Source organism: Onychomys torridus, chromosome 7 (genome assembly GCF_903995425.1).
Source record: "Onychomys torridus chromosome 7, mOncTor1.1, whole genome shotgun sequence".
NCBI classification, from domain to species: Eukaryota; Metazoa; Chordata; class Mammalia; order Rodentia; family Cricetidae; genus Onychomys; species Onychomys torridus.
In genome coordinates this window covers 116,762,702-116,786,597 of record NC_050449.1, presented here as the reverse complement: position 1 = coordinate 116,786,597, position 23,896 = coordinate 116,762,702, and the positions used below count along the sequence as shown (strand labels likewise).

General features: G+C 38.4%; 1 pseudogene; it reads left to right on the top strand.

The window, feature by feature from the left end:
• Positions 1-1,442: 1,442 nt before the first annotated feature.
• On the top strand, positions 1,443-20,925 carry LOC118587199 (annotated as a pseudogene).
• The last annotated feature ends 2,971 nt before the right edge of the window (positions 20,926-23,896 follow it).

The following is a 23,896-nucleotide window of genomic DNA, read 5'->3' as shown; positions in this document are numbered from 1 at the left end:
TATACTCTAGCTCCTCTCCCAAACCATAAGGCCATGTGTCATTATGGCTGAATTGCTTACAGTTGGCTGGGAAAGAGGCTGTATACTCAGATGAAGGGAAACTTCCTTTTATGATGGAATATCAAATCAGCAAACTCTGTGGTGGTCAACCTTTATAAGCAGGTGCAGTTGATCATAGGAAGGTACCAACTGTTTGTCTTAAGATAGTTCTGAGCATCAAAAAATAAATAAAAGAAACAGGAATGAAACTGTGAATAAGATAATGTAATAAATTAATATTTCCTAGGTACAACCTGTTAAACTAAACCATAGAGAAAACACAAGGTAGTCTTCACATAATACATGGCATCACTACTATAACCATCCTTTTGGTTTTTAATGGATGTATGTAGGCAATACAAAGAAATAGAAAATACATGACAAAACATCATTGAATTGTTGTATACACAGTACAACACAACTAAGAAATCCCTCTTAACACTATGATGTTCTAGCTTACTATAGAGATATCTATACACAGAGGATCTCTCTATCCTCTTCATGGATGAACATCCCCTTTAGCTGTTTTAACCACAGAGGTATGACTAATAACAGTATACATAAAAGGTGAACAAACATTTACATCCTAGCATCCTAATCTCTAACAGGCATGGTTAACATATGGCTTATCTTTGGGGTATTTTAGATGCAGCCCTACCTTAGCTAAATTCTCTGTTGTGTGACTTACAATCTCCTAAGCATTGGTAAATATTTTATATCACCAATTCTATTCTTCTACATCATAGCTTAGTAGCAGAGTCTACTAAACATATGAGATGCCATTTACAACCTCCACAAATTAACTCCAAATGGATCTTACACCTAAATGTCAAATGGGAAGTGCAGAACTTCTAGAAGACACTTGAGAAACTAGGCCTCTCCAACTCTGGCCACCTGCCAAGGCCTCAGGAGCTTTCTCTAAGGCCCTGATGCAAAACAGTTCCTTCTCTAAAACCAGGAATATGCTTGGGAGAGCAGATAAAGGTCTAGGGCCAGGGCTTTTGGGAAGGGGTTGCTTCAGATCCTGAGATTGCCACTCTTTCCACTCATTGGGCTGTGGTTATCAGTCCTAACACCATTGTGGACCTTAATAATAATGTTCTTGAGTTACCCTGTGTTCCTTTTGTGCAACATTGTCTGATTAGCCTCCTTCTGAATTTGTATACTTCTTTTAAAAACTGTATCCATTGGTTTACATTAGCCAGAGACTTGTTGAATTTGGCACAGATCTCCAGCCAATTTGGGATAGGTCTGTGCTATGGGTGTAAGCCAGGGGAAACTCCTGTAGTGTGTTCTTTCAGCTCACTGGGTCCTGTCACTTATATCTCACTAGCCAATCAGAACCTCCTGTGGACCTGCCAGTTAGATGGGCGGGTTCTTCCGGGCTCCAGGCTCAACTCCTCTGCTGAGGGAGACGGAAGTTGTCTCAGCTGCTGCGTCTCGGACTTCCCTGTGGGGACAGTGTGGGCAAGCTTGGCAGCCACACCATGGTGAGTGAGCGGCTGCTGTTCCCAGACTGGAACGAGTGGCTGGCCATGGTGAATGAGGGACTGTTGTCCCCAGCCTGGGTGGAGCAGCTGGCTGAGCCATGGGAGCCGGTGTGTTGGGTCCTCCCCTGCCTCTGTGGGAGCCAGTGGCAATGGAGAGTTTAGCTTGTTCCTGCATGGTCCCGAGTAGTCATGAGAGATGCTTCATGGTCTATCCCAGGGACTGGCTGGCAGCCTCTGAGTAGTCCTGAGAGATGCTGCATGGTCTATCCCAGGGACTGGCTGGCAGCCTCTGAGTAACTTCACTTCACCGACTGCATCTGTACGGGAATGGGACTGTGCTTAGAAATAGCTTTGTTGTTGACATCACTGTGAAATGTTGGCACCTGTGGTGCTTGTATTGTCACTATGGAAGGCAGATTTGCCAAACTTGGAGAGTCCTGGTCTCTCTAGTATCTTCCAGAAGTTCTGCACTTTTAACATTTAGGTTTAGGATCTGTCTGGAATTAATTGTGTGGAGCTTGTAAACAGTATCTTTCACTCCACTTAGATGTGGAAGAGTAGAATTGATAATAAAACTGATGGTATAAAGATTTATCAATTCTTTGGAGACATTAAGTCAAAAAGTAGAATTAAGATAAGGGAGTGCTGCCTCCCAAATACCCCAAAGATAAGAGGTTTGCTAATCATGCCTGTTAGAGATTAGTATGATAAGACGTAAATGTTTGTTCACTAGATTTAACTGGCCTTTAAGATTCAATTTCCATAACATTAGAGGCAAGTCTGATTTACAACCAGCCAAAAGGCCCACAATCAACATTAAGTCCTGGTGTGCCATGAAGATATATTAATTCTAGAACAGCTGCATCTCCAGTCTTTTTGAAAGTGGTTTTGAGTCAAGGTCTCCTATGTAAATTGAGGTGGACTTGAACCCTGTCTGTAGACCCACAGGGCAGTGCCCTTGCTCTGACTAGCCGTCCTAAATTCTGGGATTACAGATCTGTAGCACCACAGAATTCTAAAATTACCAATTTGAGTCATATAGTAGACTGTCCATTATAGTAATGGAAAGGATTTGCACGTAGAGCATGGCTTCTCCCAGAAGAGGAAGAACAGTGTATTGTGTACACTGCAGGGATAAACAGACTAGAAAGTAACTAGATTACAGACTAAAGTTTAAGGTAGTGAGCTGCAAGGGTCTCCATCATAAAGACAGACCTGCTGGAGCAGGGTGAGTGACTTTCTATGTAATTTAATTCTTTGTATTAATTGATTCCATATACATGAAGACAGGCAGAACTGGTGGGTGTACAATTTATAGGGTACCTTGAACTACTGAGTTAAGGGACTCTCCTATGCAGATATGTGCAATCCTGGTGGACACAGTTAAGTCAGCTCAGAGGTTTGAGACACAGGACATCAGCTATAACTCCAAGTGTCAGCTTATAGCACTCAACAGCTAACATTTTACATGGGACAAAGTCATCCAATGTCTTATTAATGGCATTTTCTCTAGGAAAGTGCCTAGTCTTTTTCAAAGTCAGTATAGCTAAGTGTTTTTCCAATTATTTTTATCATTTTAAAAAGTCAGTTACTGGTTTCATTTTTAAAATTTCATTTTCTTTAAATGCATTACTGATCTAATCTCTGTTTGTTTCTTTTTCCCAGTGTTTCCCAGTCATTAAGAATTTCATTCCATTTTTTCCTTAAGTTTTATTTATTTATTTATTTATTTATTTATTAATTTATTTATGTGTATCAGTTTAGAGCAGTGGTTCTCAACCCTTGGGGGGTTGAGTCTCCCTTTGAGGGATCAAATGACCCTACCAACAGAATGGCCTAAGACCATTGGAAAACATAGATATATATATTAAAATTCATAACAGTAGCAAAATTATAGTTATGAAGTAGCAATGAAAATAATTTTATAGTTGGGGGTGGTCACCACAACATGAGGAACTATATTAAAGGGTCACAACATTAGGAAGGTTCAGAACCAGTGGTTTAGATTAATGTCTCCTGTAGCTCAGGCTTGCCTCACACTATGTAATTGAAAATTGCTTTGAACATTTAATCCTTCCTCTACTGCTCAGAGCTGAGAAGACAGACAGTCTTGCAACTTCTTCCAGGCTGGGCCTTAACTGGTTTATGAGAAGGAAAAATAGACCAGTGAATGAGTGTCCTCCAACTTCTCTGACTTTTTTTGGGAACTTACAAATGAAGAAGGACCTGTGTAAGAAATGAGTTCACTGACCAACTGTAAAGCAAGTGTAGTCATAGCATAGAAAAGGGAGGCAAGAGGGTAAAAACTTTTCTGCTTTGACAGTAGTTGACGTTAACAATGAGCAATGAGATAATCAATTTTAGATGATCAATAAATGTCCTGGCTGGCCATTTCTCTGGTTCACAGACCAGGCAATCAAGAATCTGGATAAAGAATTGAACTTTTGGGGTTGGGGATTTAGCTCAATGGTAGAGCGCTTGCCTAGCAAGGCCCTGGGTTCGGTCCTCAGCTCAAAAAAAAAAAAAAAAGAATTGAACTTTTGTGAAAACAAATTACTGTAGTTACACTAGTTCAATCAGAATAGAACTGGATAAAATGCTGTGGACTTGCCTAACATGATAGGTTTTCTAGGTTTCATTCAGATGCATAACCTGAGAGAAATGATGTGAGTAGTACTTGTATGACCTAATACAAATCCCTTGTCACTGGAGCACATGGCCATAAAGCCAGATTCAACTTTTTAACATAATTTTTTAGGATTATGTAGTTGGAGTTTTCCTGCCTGGCCCACAGTCAGGACAAATCTCTCTCACCCGCCAGGCCCACAGTCGCTCAGAACCAACCAAGTAAACACACAGAAACTTACATTGTTTACAAACTGTATTGCCATGGCAGGCTTCTTGATATCTACTTTTTCTATCTTAAATTAACCCATTTCTGTAAATCTATACTTTGCCGTGTGACTCGTGGCTTACCATTACCTTACATCCTTGTTGCCATGGCGGTGGCTGGTGGTGTCTGTCCTCCTCAGCCTTCTACCTCCCACAATTCTCTTCTCTGCTTGTCCCGCCTATATTTCCTGCCTGGCTACTGGCCAATCAGCATTTTATTTATACAGAATAATATCCACAGCAGGATTATAATGATATCATTTCTACTATTTTTCCTGCATCCAAGCCCTCCCAGAGACACTTCATTATTGTCTAATCCATGGCTTCTTTTTGCTTTAACAACAGTTACTGTTTGAATATGACCTGTGTTTGGCTGTAGGACCTCTGAGCTATGAAGTAAAGGGTTGGCTGCACTGGACATTGAGTGTGTAATGGAATGTGCACACAAAGGACCCTGTACTTTGGAAGAGGAACAGGAAGTATTCTGGGAGAATGGAAGATTCTACTAAACTACACATTTCCCAGACTAGGTGCCTGTGTGACCTTAGGGTAGAAGGGCAGAACTGTGATGGCCTATGCTGTCTTAGTCATTTGATCTCTGATTACTCAGTGGCATAACTGCTAATGTCTGGACCCCCAGCTGGGTGGTCCTAACTCTGGGAAGACTTAGCAATCAGGAGTACCAGTACTTTTCAAGTAGGTTCTTTTCAAGATTCTCTTCTGTAGGATTCCCTTCTGTTCTGCTGTAGGGAGCCTTAAGGAAGACCACAAGCCATGCCATGGTAAGTATGGGGACCACTGACCCCAGATCAGGAGGAACAAGTCTGCTGAGCTGTCAGAGCTGCTGGGACTGGGATGGACCATGAGCCGACTGTGGTTCTCTTGATCCATGTGATGACTTGGGCAGTGGCCCTTGGCCTCTGAGCCTTGCTGAGTGTGGATTCCCTGGGGAGCAGGAGGTTCTGTTGCCTTAGCATGGGAGGCTAAGATGCTGGTAATATTGCTCTCCAGTGTGCACACCCAGGCACTGCTTTTGGTATGCAGTGGGAAGACAGATTGGAAAACTGAAGATCTGGTTTCTGGAAGTTTTGAACATTTCATTCCACTTTTAATTGTCTTATAAATGTTACAGATAGTTTAGAAACTGGTAGTAAGGAGGTGATGGGGATCATTCTTCAGCGATATATGATTAGAATGCTTTCAACTTTCTGCTACCACCAGCCACAATGGTGTGATTCAGGGAAGTTCAGTTCCAGTGCACAAAAGAGCTGCAGAGGTTTCTCAAGTTTACATGGTGTTGGGCAGGTGGATAGGGCAGATGCCACATCTTGTGCCTTAAGCCATGTGGCAGAAGACAGACATTAAATTATTTTTCTATATTGTTTTGTTATTGGACATCATTGGGGCTGGGTGTGCATGAAAACCCATGGGGACATGAGGAGCTGTAGAGCCATAGTAGACTCTGAAGACAATCATCTCCATTTGCAGAGAGGGCTCTGGAGCATGGGGCCTTTCTGTTTGGAAGAAATATCAATAAAGGGTAAGAAACACAATGGTTTGACAGTCACTTGGAGTTAATTTTGTGGGAGTTGTGAAGTCTGTGCTTATTAAATTTCCATACGCATAGAATCATAGGTAGCTGGGTAACATTGGTCAAGATCACAGTTTTTCTGGTTGAGTTTCCATTGGTCTTTTGATTAAAAGTTTACTATATTTTCCTGCTTTTGTTCTTGGCTTATTCTCTCCATCCCCTTTATTCTTTTACAAATATTCTACACAATCATAACTATGGTAGCTTTTGTTGTAAATATAGAAATCACATTTTGTCCATGTGTGTACTTTTTTTTTTTTTTTTTTAACAATCCCCTTGAGCATTTTGAGTGTTTCCACTTTGCATGTAGCTTTGGAATCAGCTTTTCTGGTATAAATTGTTGGGCATTGTCTTTGGATTCTGTTAAAATTATGGTACAAATTGACCATATTCATCTTAATATTGATTGACCATATACATCTTAATATGGATTCACCATGTTCCTAAGGATAGTTTATTTATTTTCTTTATTTAGGTTTTCTTGTTGTTAGTCTGTGAAAGACTTTTAGATTATTGAATAAAAAGCATCATGAGGCTTGGTAGTTTGCTCAGCACATATTCTTCTTGAGGATAACCTGAATTCTGATTCCAACACCCACATTGGGAGGCTCATAATCACCTGCTACTCTAGGTCCAGGGGATCTGATACCCTCTATTCTTGTGTGTCACCTGTATACTCATGGAAGACATTCTCTCAAACACACAAACATATACATACAAACAGTAATAAATTTATTTTCAAAAGTGCTTGTGACTTACAAAGCAATTAGAGTAAAACAAATTATTTAAGGTGTATAATACAGGTCATACACTGTTTCTTTAAGAATCTGTTATGTTGCATTTGGTTTGGAAAAGTTTTCCTATCATCATTCTGATGCAGACTTACATCTAGTCATCAATCATAGGAAAGTGATCCTAACTTTCATGAGCAAGAAGGTAGATATGCATGGTCAGTATAACAAAATTTTATTTTATTGTGCTGATGGTCATCACACAAGATTCGCCCTCTAAATTCCTAACTGAGATCTTAAACCTATTTCCCCAAGGCTGCTCATCTGTGTCACATACCTTAGCTGAAGTTCAGGTTCAGTCTCTAGCAGAAGTCTCTGATTCAAGGGTTGGGATCCTTGGGGGATGGATGCTCTAGCTGCTGGGCAGATCAAGGTTATGTCTCTCCAGCTGTACAGAGCAGAGCATTGTTCTTGGTCTCTGCTTATATACTTAGATATACCAGTGGGCATTATGGTGTTCTAGGACTATGTCTGATTATCTTGAGTGAGTGATGTCACTTGATTCTGGTTATTAAGTACAGCCTTGGGTATAGTGGATTTCTTTTTGTTTGTTTGTTTGGTTTTCTTTTTCTTTCTTTCTTTCTTTCTTTCTTTCTTTCTTTCTTTCTTTTTTTTTTTTGTTTTGGTTTGGTTTTTTGAGACAGGGTTTCTCTGTGTAGCTTTGTGCCTTTCCTGGAACTCACTTTGTAGACCAGCCTGGCCTCGAACTCACAGAGATTTGCCTAGTTCTGCCTCCTGAGTGCAGGGATTAAAGGCATGTGCCACCACCGCATAGTGGGGTTCTTGAATAAGCTATTTTTAACATATCTAAAAGGCCTTTTTTTTCTATGCACATTCCATTCCATTCCCTGATCCTTGAGGCATACACAGTGCCAATGGGGACCACATAAAAGAAATATTAACAGTTTCACAGAAATTTACAAATTTAGGTCACAACAGGAAAAGAAAAAGCATATAATAAATACTCCAATTACTAATAGACAAATAAATGTAGGCAAATAAATCTCAGGCACTAAAACATACAATTATTAAGCAAAATGCTCCAAATAATATAGATCATAGGATATTGCTATGATTCTTTTGCATATACCTATTTTCCCAAATTTGTATTTTCTCTAGGTTTGTTATGCATCAAGTAGAAAATTCAGAGATAACAGGAAATGCAATCACTTTCAAACAAAAATGTTGTTAATGGGGGCATACCCAGGGTTTGAGCTGTAGGACTCTGAGCTAAGCAAATCATAATAGTGCATTATCCTAACTTGATCAGTTTAAAGTAGGAGCATGTGTGTCATGGCCATGGGCCAGATATTCTTTTATTAGTGAAAAGAACAACTAAGAGTCCCATAAGCTTCATAATTCACTTCCAGTGTTGTTTCTCAGTTTTTTGTATGTTAATATTATGAAAAAGCAAATGATGAATATAAAGCATCAGGAAGTCGGGTGATTCTCCAGTGGCATCCATCTCTGTTCTATGACCAATGTTTATAGACCCTCTTTCTGGCAAAAATGACAATGATGTAGTGAGGCAGAATCTGGAATACAATATTTCTGGCCTGAGATGTCATCATAGAGTTGAAACATTTCCTGAAGAAGTTTTTTTTAAATCATGGTTTGCACAAATATGTCTGCTGGAATCATACATAGCTGTTTTGTTCCTTCTGGTGTGATAGGAGTCTCTAGAGCTCATTGTCATAATTTCTCCTAAAATGAAGTTTATTAAACCAGCCCAGAAAGGAATTTGTACACTAAAAGGGCCAATATGATGTGTAAAAACAGCCAAAGACTCCTCTATCAGTGGAATAAGTTTCTCATAGGGAAGCAGTATAGTCAAATCTAAATATGCTACCAGTCACATCACATAAAGAGCATTTTTAAGCTTGGTAACCTTATGGGTATAGGCAATAGTGTCTGCTTTGAGTATAGCTGATAAATGTTGGGACTCTATCTATCTGTCTTCCTGGGGTCTTAATATCCCTAGTAACCTCATAATCCATTGACTATAATTGTGGCACATTAAAGGCAAGAACAGTGGAAATATCATTAATGGCTTTCTAGCCTTTCCTAGCAAGTCATCTTCTGGTACCTGAGTCAAAAGCATGTCTCTATTCAAATGTTAGGATAGATGACTTAGACATGTTTACCTGTCCTGAGAAAGGAGCTGTAACTAGTAGCATTGTATATATCCAGACAACCAGATTCTGCAGAATAAAAAGTAGAATCCAGTGTATCCCTGGTGATGTTATATGGTGATGTTAACTGTGAGGTTGAAGGCTTCATGGAGCATGCAATAAAGACTCCATTGCCAAGGTCTGTGAGTCAGTTTGCAAGTAACTAAAGGGTCCATTCTGACATTTGGTAGTGTTCACTGAACAGAGGGTGGGTGGCCATAAATATGTTGGCCCCAAATGAAATGGTATGTTCCTCTGGGTAGTAGATACCCTCTGTACTAGTTGAACTAGTTTGTAGGAAAGAATCAGTGGATACAACAAGCCCATCTCCAAGTTTTCTAGGCAATAGGTATGTGTGCTGGTACTGCATTGTTTTATAGACTAAGTGTAAATGTATTTTACAGAATATGCTCAGACCAAGAGGTTTGCCTTGGGTCCAGTAGAGACTTACAGATTGCTGTTTTTGTTCCAAGTCCTGTAGAAAAGGGATGAGATAGGTCTGTGTACTCATTGAAACATCCAAGTCTTGCTTGGATACATTCTTTTTGTTTCTCTGAATAAGTTGTGACAGATAATTTTGAGAGATCTTATAGACGAATTTCTAAACAGTCTTATTAAATAAGAAACACAGAGCCAAATACAGAGTTAAAGTCTAAGAGATCAGAGCAAGAGCATGACTACCTTTAGCTTACCACTCACTGCCATCCTTCCCCTGAGAGAGACTGTCTTCCTGTGTGTCTTGTGTTTTATTGCTTTCCTGTTCTGCCTGCTCATTGGCTCTAAGCCAAGTCGCATGACTTCCTCATCACTGCCTGTCTATACAGACCTCCTGGTCTCTATTGTGGGTACTGGGATTAAAGACTCAAGGGTCACCACACTTGGTGTCCTTGACCACACAGAGACTCTGCCTGCCATGTGATCAGATTAAGGGCATGGGCTACCACCATAGCCACTGAATTTTGTTCCTGGCTCACTAATGACCTTTGATCTCCAGGCAAACTTTATTTATTAACATACAAATAAATCACAATTAAAATATCACCATAAAATCTAGTTGACTAAGGCTAGTCTTTTCAAATTTTCAGCTGTATATCTGTTAGTATCTACCAATGATTGCTTTAATACACTTAGTTCCAGATGAAGACCTGTAATCAGTTTTGTGTAGTAGATAGTTCATCAGACAAGGTGTTAATAGCCAATGTTTGTTGTTCAGTAAGATTTCTGATATCTGCTCTATCTGCATTGATGTCTGAAAGAACAGAAGATGCTATGGTAGCTCCATGTAAGGAGCCAACCAACACAGCTCCAGCAACCATCAATTATAAAGGTTTTCTTGCAGCAAATTTATTTCCTGAGGAGTAGGAGAATACTGATATTTTCCTAAATTCAGGCTCAGGGCAGAGTTCTTCAGGCAGGAACCATGATTTGAGGTTGAAGGTGAGATCTTCTGGATCCTAGGTGTAATTATGTCTTACAGGCAGGCTAAGGTCAGGCATCATCATGGGTACTCTGTAACCATTGGTGGGAAAGTAGTGGGATTAACAAATGCTGCCTTTTAGTAGGCTATAAAGAACATGTTCTCATGTCATCCTCTATTAATAATGCATGGTGTTAGGTTGCCTTCTTTGATTACATAGGATTTCCATATTATGGGCAAGACCTCATCAATTTGGGGTCCTTTGTGTAGAGTTCCTACATGTGATATGTTGAGTTTGGGCTCATGAGCCACAAAGTCTTCAGTGTCCCATTCCTTGAACTGTGGTAGTGGAAGAATCATATGGAAATAATAGGGAGGTCCTGGGTGTGTATGTTTCCAAGGTTCCAGTTTGGAAAGATCCATATCTGCAGTTTCCCACCAATGTAAATTTCTGTGGTCTGCTGTAGTCGGAAGTTTTCTTGTGTACCAGCTGGTTGGTGGTTGGGACAAATCTCTCCTACTCGCATCCCCCAAGAAAGCACACAGAGGCTTATATTAATTATAACTACTTGGCCATTAGCTCAGGCTTATTACTGACTAACTCTTACACTTAAATTAACCCATAATTCTTATCTATGTTTAGCTACATGGCTTGGTACCTTTTCTTGGTTTTGCCTTGTCATCTTGCTTCCTGTGTCTGGCTGGTGAGTCCTGACTTAGCCCTTCCTCTTCCCAGAATTCTCCTCATCTGCTCACCCTGCCTATAGTCTGCCTTTTTAAATGTGATACCTTGGTACAAAGGAGTCATAGGATCCTCTGGTTGCAAATTGTATCATATCCACTCTTGGGTTGATATAATCAGTTTGTTAGCCAGTATAAGTACAGGCTAGAATTTCAGACTGGGAACTAATGTTCCATATTCTGGAAGAACCAATGTGTGATGTTCCTGGCATGTATATCCAGAAGAACTGGGAAGTTTATTGTTTCATTGTTGTGGAGTATATGCATGGTATCACAGCTACAAAAATTCTTCCTTGCTTGGCAAGAAGATTTTTCTTTGTTATAAAGATGGGTTCCAGTGAATCATCAATAATTATTGGAGTCCATTGTTCCTTTGGTTTCATTTTCCTTAAAAATGTGTCAGTAAATGTAGTTGTCAAGTTGTAAATCTTCTAAGAATGTAAAAGACCGGTAGGTTACTCTGTTGTCTCTTCCATCAGTTAAGTTTGTTGTTTTGTTGGTGGTGATTTAAACCTTGTATAGTGGTGGTCCAGAAAAAGTTGGAGCTCTTGATGGGCTGCAAGGCAATCTGAAGAAACTTGCCCTCACAAGTCCAGTGTGAATTGAGTGATTGCATTGAGTGGTTGCCCCCTATACAAGAAGTGACATTAGTCAGTACATTATTCCTATTTGCATTGGTTTATATCCATTCCAGAGATCCTGTTATGGGGGTTGAGGCCTTTTGCATTAAAAATTGTGGTGGTATATAAAAAATATGGCTGTCTGTGCTAAGGTATAATCTTGAGTTCTGTAGAACACCATGCAGGCACAAAGTGTCTGGGCATCTGCATAGGTACTCAGGAAGTGTTTAGTGTCATAAGATGTGAAGAGTTGTGGCAATAGCTTAGTCATGATCGATGGAAATCTGTAATATTGTGTCCCCAGTGCTGTAATTTCCAGACAGTCATTTATAGGTAGAAATGAATCATTTTCTGCCTTCCATACCAGGTGATTGTTACATATGTTCATCTTACCATAATAGAGTAGGTTGGAAAATTCGACCACAGACACTACAGTCATGTTTGGCATATTCAGTTTGTGCTTATAGACCAAAAAGTGAATTTGGGCATTTGAATCCATGTGAGAGTGGTATTGTATTCCAAGAGAGAAAATGCTTCCATGATGTTTTCCTATCAGTGTCTGGAGCAAAGGTTCAGTTCTGCCAAATCATGGGTTCTCATGGGTTTGTTGTAGTTGATGTTGATGACTCCTCAGTCAAGTAACCTGGCTCCTGGTCTCAGTCCAGATAATTGTATACATTTTCACTTACAATTCTGGTAGTTTTATTGTACTGGTAGCCAAACACAGGGTTGATCTTCAATATGTAGGGCATGAAGAATGCTGAAAGGAATCTTGTGTTTGCTACTATTTCCATGCCTGGTATCTCAAATCTTATTCCTTTTGTTCTTCATTGTAAGGTGGAAGGATGATTTAGATATATTTTTCTCCATTGGAAGTTATAGATGACTGTTGCTGCTATGATGTTTTTCCAAAACTGTGATAAATGACACTCCACTGATTTATTTCTTTTTTTTCTTTTCTTTCTTTTTTTTTTTTTTTTTTTTTTTTTTGTGGAGCTGAGGATCGAACCAGGGCCTTGTGCTTACTAGGCAAGCACTCTACCATTGAGCTAAATCCACAACTGGTTTATTTCTTTAAAATTGGTGTTTTTGGTGTCCTCTTGGTCATTGGTGATTGGCTTTCAAACTTGGTCTGTCTAGCTTCTGAATTTCTAGACCTACTTCATTGTTCAATGGTCTTAGCCTCATCCTTCCACCAGGTCCTCCATTGTAACTGAGGACCAGCTGCTAAGACAGCTGTAACCAAATCTCTCCAATCTTGAGGGATAATTCCATTACTAGTTGACCACAATTTTAACATCTGCTTCACAAATGGGGAATACATACCAAATGACAATATAGCTTCTTTGAATTTCCTCAAATCTAACATTTGTATAGGAGTCCAGTCAACTCTTACACAGCCTTGAGCATTTGGCAGTTCCTGTAAGATTACTGGATAGATTAAGATTGGCTGTTGGAAAGCCTTAGGCTGTTTGTCTGTAATGTATAATGCAATGCTGAGACTGATTCACCTTTAAATTCCTCTGTCTGGGACTGAATTTCTCTATTATTTGTTTTAACAAGTTTTTCTAAAACTTTTATCTTGGCACTTACATTAACCAACTTTTTAAATGATAAAACAAAAATAATTAAATAGTATTTATAATTGACATCACATAAATCCCATCTACATTAATTATCCTCTCATTTAATTGTTCCATTTTCAGGCTGTCAACTATATTATCAAACAGAGACCCAATTCCCTCCATTGTAAAAATGTTTCCCATTTTTTTAATGTGGGAAAAATTTGAACTAATTTCTCCCTTTAAGAAATCCCAATTGTCTCACCAAATAACAATGATGATTCAGATGTGAGGCTGACTGCTTCTGTGTAGAACAATAGAAGCCTGAGCAGGTTTCAAGGCAGCTACCTAGTATGGTGGCAGCCCAAGATGGAGATCCAGGGAGAGCCTTTAACCCGCCCCCCCCCCCAGGAGAGAAGAAGCCAAAAAGCCAGCCATCTGCATGAGGAAACATGAGAAAGTGGCTAACTTCCATGGTTTTTGGATTCCCCCCCCCCCAAAAAAAAATCCTATGTTATTTGCTGCAGAGAGGCTGCAACAAAAACTTAGCCAGTGGGTTAGGGACTCGAGCCCATTTGGGGTGGAGGTTCTGGCTGAGTGCAGCTGTGACCTGAGACATGGCCTGCAAGGCCACAGGCAAGCAGCTTTTTTGTGAATCATGCCCCACAAGTTGGACACCAGATGTTGTCCAAATCTTGGATGGTTTTTTAGTAAACAACACCAACAAAAAAAACCAAAAGAGCCACAGACAACCTCATCTTGCCCACACTTCAGCTGATCCTGTCTCCATGAATGCTCAGGCTGAAAGCCTTTGAGTCCTCACGCAAAAGGGTCTCAGCTGAATTGCCTTTTTCCTAACTCCTCACGTTTTATATACCTTTCTCTGCCCTGCTGTCACTTCCTAGGATTAAAGGCAAGTGTGCTTCCCAGTACTGGGATTAAAGGTGTGTGTCACCACTGCCTGGCTCTGTTTCCAGTGTGGCCTTGAACTCACAGAGATCCAGACAGATCTCTTCCTCCCAAGTGATAGGATTAAGGGTGTGTGCCACCACTGCCTGACCTCTATGTCTAATTTAGTGTCTGGCTCTGTCTTCTGATCTTCAGGCAAGTTTATTAGGGTACACGATATATCACCACATACCTGTGGTCCATGTTTGTTATTGTCCATCCCAATTAAGAAGCCAAACTTTTCAGTACCACCCAACATGTCCTGGTCTGGAAACAATAAAGAATGAAAGCCTAAGGTAATAGATTCTTGGTCTGTGGTTACAGTTCAGCATTGTTGCAGGCATCCGTATTTGGTAGAGTCAGACACCCAGTAAAGAGATGGTGAGAGTCCATTGCATGAAGCTGTGATAATGAAGCCTGGTATCGTTGTTTGTTTGTTGTTGTTGTTGTTTTACTCTTTACTCTTTTGGGGGCCCGCCACCCACTGTCAAATAAATCACACACAAAGGTTCTTTTCTTTCTTATAAATGCCTGGCCTTAGCTTGGCTTGTTTTTAGCTAGCTTTTCTTAACTGAAATTATCCCATCTACTTTTTGCCTCTGGGCTTTTATCTTTCTCTATTCTGTATACCTTTCTTTACTTCTTACTCTGTGACTTATTTTTGTAGGTGGATGGCTGGCTCCTGGTGTCCTCTTCTTTTCTTGCTTCTCCTTTTTTCCTCCCAGATTTCTCCTATTTATTCTCTCTGACTGCTAGCCATACTAGACTTTCCTGCCAAGCTATTGGCTGTTCAGCTCTTTATTAGACCAATCAGGTATTTTAGACAGGCAAAATATCACAACTGCACAGTTTAAAAAAATGCAACATAAAAGACTGCAACACACCTTTGCATCATTAAAACAAATGTTCCACAGCATAAACAAATATAACACATTTTAAAGCAACATTCCACAACAATCTGGGTTGCATTTTGAGACCACAAGATGTTAACATACCTAAGCTTTGAGACATCTTCCATGGAGTCCTAGCTGCATATTGGGAGTGGAAGTAACCAAAAAGAGAGATGTATGAGAAGTATCGGGAATAGGGTCATCTAAGCTCTTTAAAACTGAAGCCCCATGCATCTGAGACAGAGACACAGGAGTTGATGTTTGTCCTGCTGTGCTTCAGTCTTGCTGTGGTCCAATCTTCCTTCACTGTGTCTCCATTTCTCTCTTTTGGAATGTGAATGCCATTCTGTGCCATTGTATGTTGGAAAGATGTAACTTGTTTTCTGATTTTACAAGATGTCACTGTCAAGAGATTATCTTGAGTGTTAAAAGAGATTTTGGACATTTGAACAGTGTAGGGGCTGTTGTAGACTATAAGAATCACCGAAATGACTAAAGTATTTTCTCCATGGATGACCATTAGCCTATAGTGACTTAGGTCAGAATGTAGTTGATTGAATGACACCCCCACCCCAGATAGGAAGATGTATTTGAGCATGTGTCTCTCCTTGGTGACTTTCTTTCAGTTGCTTGTGAAAGTCTCCTCAGTAGGAGGAGACTTTCTGGATGAAATTCCTCATTGGGGATATGATATGAGTCTCTATAGCCTCAACACATTTCCTGTTTGGTGTGTCAGTAGATATGACATAACACTACAGTAGTGTTATGGCTGAAACTAATCAGCCAGCTTCCTTCTTGTGCTGTCATGCCTTCACCACTGTTATAGATTCTCTCCATAAATCACGTAAGATACAATAGAAGCAATTGCTATGCAGTGCTAAGGCAGTTTGATAGCCTGTTGTGTTAGTTTTTGTTTGTTCTTTAAGACAAGTTTCGTTGTGTAGCCCCAGCTGTCCTGAAAGTAGCTCTATACACCAGATTGGCCTTGAACTCAGAGATCTCCCTGACTCTGGCTACAAAGTGATGGGATTAAATGTAGGCCAACATTCCTGGATTTTTTTTGTTTTTATATTATAGGGTGATGGGCCTGGAATGTAGGTTTTTGTCCACTGAAGCATATGCTGTTATACTGAGCTTCACTCATATCTTGAATTTTAAAATTTCACAGAGGGTATCATTCTGTTTCCCAGGTTGGCATATATTCATGAGATTAACATTGCCTGAGACTTCTGAGTCATGGGGTTGCTGATGCATCACCTTCTTCCTGCTTGTTGTGTTTGTTTTGAACTTTTTAATGAATATGAGTATTTTACCCATGTGCATGGATATGCACCATGTGGGTACCTAGTCTTCACAGTAATCAGAAGATGGTCTCAGAAACTTTGAACTTGTAATAATGAATGGTTGTGATCCTCCATGTAAGTACTGGCAATTAAGCCTGCCTATATGCAAGAGCTCTTTACTACTGAGCTGTCTCTCCTGCCCTCTATTGATTATTTATGATCAGCATTTATATTGCTAATGTTTTCATCTGTCTATTTGTAATGTTTTAAACACAGAGTGCCTTTTAGTAAAATCTTATTGATGTTACAGTTTAAATTGGGTACTTCGGGTTTCTGGAAGATGAATACTGAACTAAAATGCATGCATAACTCTTTGTAGGAACTTCAGCAAAAAACCTCTGATTTCTTTCTATCTTTTTTATTTATTTGACTGATTTTTGCATGGGAGACAGAGTCTTAATATATACTTCTGGCTGTCCTAGTCCTGATTGCATAGACTAGGCTGGCATTCAACTCAGAGGCACATATACCTTGCTCTGCTTTCTGAGTGTTGTGATTAAAGGCATGAGCCAATACATATTATTGCCCATATTATTTTTCCTTTTTGTAGTTAGTAATTAATTGTTCATACAATTTCTGTCATGTGTACTCTGTACTGTTGATCTCTTTACTTGTCTCTCTATGTTTGTTAATAGGCATTTCTCTTATAAGGTGATATCCCATTCAAAGGGCACAGAAATGACAGAGGTGAACCTCCCATACAGTTTCCTTCTAAAGTGACTTGCTGATAAAATTATAATAGATATGTCATGGAATAAGTATGGGGAATACCAGAATTATATAACTATACTGTCAAAGAAGTATACATTTACAATGTTGTTAGTATCATGCTTTCTGTTGTACACATGTATGGGATATTTTAGAATACAATCACCTATGATGATGTGCATATCGACTTTACTTGGGAAGAGTGGACTTTGCTGGATCCTTTCCAGAAGAAACTCTACAAAGATGTGATGCTGGAGACATACAGGAACCTTACTACCATAGGTAAGACTGAATTTTCCTTCATATTTTAAAATGAGACAACTGTTTCTTAGTTATTGATGCTCTTCTGTAATTTGATTAAGAAAGAAGAGTGAGCTGAATAAATCAGACATAGTTCTAAGTTTCACTGAGGATAGTAACTTAAATTTTGCACAGTTTTCAATCAAATAACATACATTTTCTGGTACTATATTTTAGGATACAGTTGGGAAGACAGTAATATTGAAGTACATTGTCAAAGTTCTGGAAAACATGAAAGGTAATTTTCATGGGCAAGCTGATACAAATGTGCCTCTGAAGAAATTATAATGTGTCCTGAAAGTTTTACACAAAAGCAACCATGTAAATAAGCGCAGCTTAAAGTGCATTGATGATTATGAAGTTCTCAAAAAACTATATACCTCAATTGCAGGTAGGAGAATTGCCTTTGCAACCCATGCTTTTAAAAAAGAAGACAAGAAAACAATGCCTTAACAGATATCACTATTTGAAACCTAACAGTTCTATGCTGTAGAACTGCCAATCTATTTTGTTTCATACCACTCATATTACAAAAGCTATATACATTGAAGAGGTAATGAGTATATCTTCAAAACATTCTAATAAGTAAATAGTCCATAGTAAAGCTAGTGTAACTCATACACTTGTGACTGTGCTAAATTGAGTGAAAGGAGAGGCAGTTAGAGTCAAGGGTCAAGGGGCAATTGTTGTGGAGATATATCAATCCCTATACCACAAGATTATGAGGAAAGGAAAGTCAAACTGTATGAATTCAATGTGGAACCCTTTTATTCATTATTCTCCCTTTAGTAGGCATATGATATGTCACTCTGGAGGCAACACATATGAGCATAGGGATATGGAACAATATGACATACCTCTCTCTCAGAAAAATTAGAAGATATGTAGCAGTCCCCACATTGAGTATACTTGTTGAATTTGATTCAAGTATAAAAGTAGTTGGTTTTCTAGTTTCATTGTTAATACATCAACAAACTCACACTGCCAAAAAGCCCCATGAATACTAGGACTGTGAAAATACTCTGTCCTAGTTCACTTTGCAAAGGTAGTATGACTCACAGTATAGGAAAATTTATGAATGCACTAAAGTTGGTAAAGCTCTGAGTTTTTCCAGTTCTCTTCAAATATGTGAAAAAAAAAATCTCATATAGAAAAAGATTCTGTAAATGTCAACCATGTAATAAGGATCTTACCATCATAGGTATCTTAAAAAATGCAAAACAACCCTTAATGAATGGGAACAACATGAATATAAATACAGTAATACAATCTTGAGATCTGATTCCTCTTTACAATTGGACCAAATGGTAAAATTAATTCATACAGATATAAAGATTCAACAGTATATTGAATGTGGTAACACTTTCACATGTGCCAATTATCCTTACAGGTATGAAAGAAGTCATACTGGAGAGAAACCTGTATATACTCAGTGTGTTGAAACCTTTGCACATCACAATAATCTCCAAATACATAAAAGAATACACACTGGAGAGAAACCCTATGAATGTAATCAGTGTGGTAAAGCCTTTGTATGTGAAAATAATCTCCAAATACATAAAAGAACACATACTGGAGAGAAACCCTATGAATGTAATCAGTGTGGTAAAGCCTTTATACATCAACATACTCTTCAAATGCATGAAAGAACACACACTGGAGAGAAACCCTATGAATGTAATCAGTGTGGTAAAGCCTTTGTATGTCACAATTATCTTCAAAGGCATGAAAGAACACATACTGGAGAGAAACCCAATGAATGTAATCAATGTGGTAAAGCTTTTACACATCACAGGCAACTTCAAATGCATAAAAGAATACATACTGGAGAGAAACCCTATGAATGTAATCAATGTGGTAAAGCCTTTACTCATCACTCTAATCTTCAAAGGCATAAAAGAACACACACTGGAGAGAAACCCTATGAATGTAATCAGTGTGGTAAAGCCTTTGCTCATCACTGTAATCTTCAAAGACATAAAAGAATACATACTGGAGAGAAACCCTATGAATGTAATCAGTGTGGTAAAGCATTTGTTCAATACAGTGCTCTTCACATGCATAAAACAACACATACTGGAGAGAAACCCTATGAATGTAATCAATGTGGTAAAGCCTTTGCACGTCATGGTACTCTTCACATGCATAAAAGAACACATACTGGAGAGAAACCCTATGAATATAAACACTGTGATAAAGCTTTTGCACATCACAGTCATCTTCAGTTGCATGAAAGAACACATACTGGAGAGAAACCCTATGAATGTAATCACTGGGGTAAAGCCTTTGCTCATCACTGTAATCTTCAAAAGCATAAAAGAACACACACTGGAGAGAAACCCTATGAATGCAATCTGTGTGATAAAGCCTTTGCACAACACAGTACTCTTCAAGTGCATAAAAGAACACATACTGGAGAGAAACCCTATGAATGTAATCAGTGTGGTAAAGCCTTTGTTCATCACAATACTCTTCACATGCATAAAAGAACACATACTGGAGAGAAACCCTATGAATGTAATCAGTGTGGTAGAGCCTTTGCATGTGTCAGTAGTCTTCGAAATCATGAGAAAAAATCATACTGCAGAGAAACCCTATAAATTTAGACAGTGTAGTAAAGTTTTGCACTTTATATAGGACTAAAACTTTTAGTGTGCAATCATTCTGTTAAATCCTTTGCATATTACAACAGTCTTTGAGTACCTGAAAAAATTCTGAGGGCTTATTATAAAATATTTTGTAAGATCTTTATCCAACACAGTTGCATTCAGTTACACTACAGAATTTATTCTGTAGAAGAAAATTTGACAATGTCAATATCTGTTCAAGCATTATGATGTCTGTTTTTATATTGTTTGTACCTACAAACTCAAAGAAAAATGAATTTATGAGGCCATATGTGTAGGATAAAGGGCCAGCCAAAGAAATACACCCTGACACTGAAACCAGAGCCAGTGAAAAACACACTTTGGCCTTGAAACCAGAGCCAAAGGAATACATTCTTCCCCTGATGAGCTGAGCATGAAACCAACCAATCCCTGAGTAGGAAAGCTGGGTCTAGGTACCCAAACTGCCACAAACCTCAGTTGAGACAAACCCTGTTTGACCTGATAACCAGCCAATCACCATAACCCTTGGCCATTCAGGCCAAAAACAAAGGAAATACACAATAAAGGAACAAAAGACCCATCCAACAAAGATATCATGAATAACACTTGTACTTATAACTATCCCAAGGCCAGATGGCTAAATGGAAGTGTAAGACTACATTCAGCAACATAAAGAGCAATATGGTACTACCAGAACCTGGTGGTTCTATAACAGCAAGACCTGAATATTCCAGTGCAGATGAAGCATAAGAAAATGGCCTTAAAATAACTTTGTGAAGATGATAGAGGCCCTTAAAGAGGAAATAAAAAAAATTCCCTTAAAAAATCGAGGAAAATACCAACAAAAAAATTAGAAGAAATCAACAAATACCTTAAAGAAGGCTAAAAACAAAAACAAAAACAAACAAAAAGCAAAACAAAACAAAAACCAAATAGGTGACAGAAACATTTTAAGACTTGAAAATTGAAATATATACAATAAAGAAAACAAACTGAGAGAATTCTGGAAATGGAAAATCTGGATAAATGAACAGGAATTACAGATGCAAGCATAACTAACAGAATACAAGAGAAGATAGAACAAAGAATCTCAGGCATTGAAGATATGATAGAGGAAATAGGCTCATTGGTCAGAGAAAATGTTAATTCCAGCAAATTCTTAACACAAAACATCCAGGAAATCGGAGACACCATGAAAAGACCAAACCTAAGAATAATAGGGATAGAAGAAGAAGAATTCCAACTCAAAGGCACAGAAAATATATTCAACAAAATCAGAAGAAAAATTTTCCAACCTAAAGAAGGACATGTCTATGAAGATACAAGAAGCTTACAGAACACCAAATATACTGAACAAATTAAAAAAAAATCCCCTTGCCACATAATAGGCAAAACACTAAGCATACAGAATTTGTAAAAATAGAATACTAAGAGCTGCAAAGGAAATAGACTAAGTAACATATAAAGGCAGACTTATCAGAATTATACCCAGCTCTATAGAGACTCTAAAAGCCAGAAGGTCCTGGATAGACATTTTGCAGACACTAAGAGACCATGGATGCCAGCCTGGACTACCCAGAAAAACTTTGAATCATCATAGATAGAGAAAACAAGATATTCCATGACAAAACCAGATTTAAACAGTACTTATCTAGCCCTACAGGAAGTATTAGAAGGAAAACCCTAGCTCAAGGAAGTTAGCTGCACCCACAAAAACACAAGCAATAGATAATCTCACACTGGAAACACACACAGACACACAAACACTACCATTGACAAAACCAAAAAATGACAGGAATAACAATCACTGGTCATTAATATCTATTAATATCAATGGACTCAATTCACCTATAAAAAGACATAGGCTAACAGAATGGATACAAAAACAGGATTCATCCTTTTGCAGCATACAAAGAACACACAACTTTGAAGACTGACATTGCCTCAGAGTAAAGGGTTGGGAAAAGGTTTTCCAATCAAATGGACCTAAGAAGCAAGCTAGCATAGTTATCCTAATATCTAACAAAATAGATTTCAAACTGAAATCAATTAAAAGAGATAGAGAAGGGCATTTCATACTCATCACAGGAAAAATCCATCAAGATGAAGTCTCGCCGGGCGGTGGTGGTGCACTCTTTTAATCCAAGCACTAGGGAGGCAGAGGCAGGTGGATCTCTGTGAGTTCGAAGCCAGCCTGGTCTACAGAGTGAGATCAAGTACAGTAGTACAGGCATCAAAACTACACAGAGAAACCCTGTCTCTCTTAAAAAAAAAAAAAAAAAAAAGCAAAACAAAAAGATGAAGTCTCAATTCTGAACATCTATACCCCAAATACAAGGGCACCCACATTTGTAAAAGAAACATTACTAAAACTTAAACCACACATCAAACTCCACACACTAATAGTGGGAGACTTCAACACCCCACTTTCACCAATGGACAGGTCTGTGAGACAGAAACTTTACAGAGAAATAAGGGAACTAACTTCTTATGCTCAAATGGATTTAACAGACATCTATAGAACATTTCACCCAAACACAAAAGAGAATACCTTCTCAGCATCTCATGGAACCATCTCTAAAATTGACTACATATTGAGTCACAAAGCAAATCTCAACAGACACACACAAAAATTCTGGTAACCCCCTGTACCTTAATGGATCACCATGGCTTAAAGTTAGAATTCAACAACAACGCAAATTACAGAAACTCTACAAACTCATAGAAATTGAAAAATGCTCAACTGAATCACCAATAGGTCAAGGAAGAAATAAAGAAATTAAAGACTTCCTAAAATTCAATGAAAATGAATACACAACAACCCAAACTTATGGGACATTATCAAAGCAATGATAAGTAGAAAATTCATAGCACTAAGTGCCTACATAAGGAATTTTGAGAAATCTCACACTAGCAACTTAAGAGCATACCTGAAAGCTCTAGAGCAAAAAGAAGCATGCTCACCCAGGAGGAGTAGATGGCAGGAAATAATCAAATTGAGGGCTGAAATCAATAAAATAGAAACAAAAAGTACAATACAAAGAACCAATGAAATAAAGAGTTGGTCCTTCAAGGAAATCAACAAGATAGACAAATCCTTATCCAAACTAACCAAAAGGCAGGGAGACAATATCCAAATTAACAAAATCAGAAATGAAAAGGGAGACATAACAACAGACAATAAGAAAACCCAGATAATTATCATGTCATACTTCAAAAACCTGTACTCCACAAAATTGGAAAAACTAAAAGAAATGGACAATTTTTTTGGATAGGTACCACATACCCAAATTAAGTCAATTTGAATAGACCTACAACCCCTAAGGGAATAGAAATGGTCATTAAAAGTCTCATAAACAAACAAACAAAAAGCCCAGGGTCAGATGGTTTCAGAGCAGAATTCTACCAGAATTTCAAAGAAGAGCTAATACCATTACTTCTCAAATTGTTCCACACAATAGAAACAGAAGGAATATTGCCAAACTTTTTATGAGGCTACAGTTACCCTGATACCCAACCCACACAATGATGCAACAAAGAAAAAGAATTACAGACTAATCTCCCTCATGAACATTGATGTAAAAATACTCAATAAAATACTGGCAAACCGAATCCAAGAACACATCAAAAAAGTCATCCATCATGATCAAATAGGCTTCATCCCAGATATGCATGGGTGGTTTAACATCTGGAAATCTGTCAATGTAATCCATAATATAAACAAAATGAAAGGAAAAAAAACCCCACATGATCATTCCATCAGATGCTGAAAAAAATCTTTGAC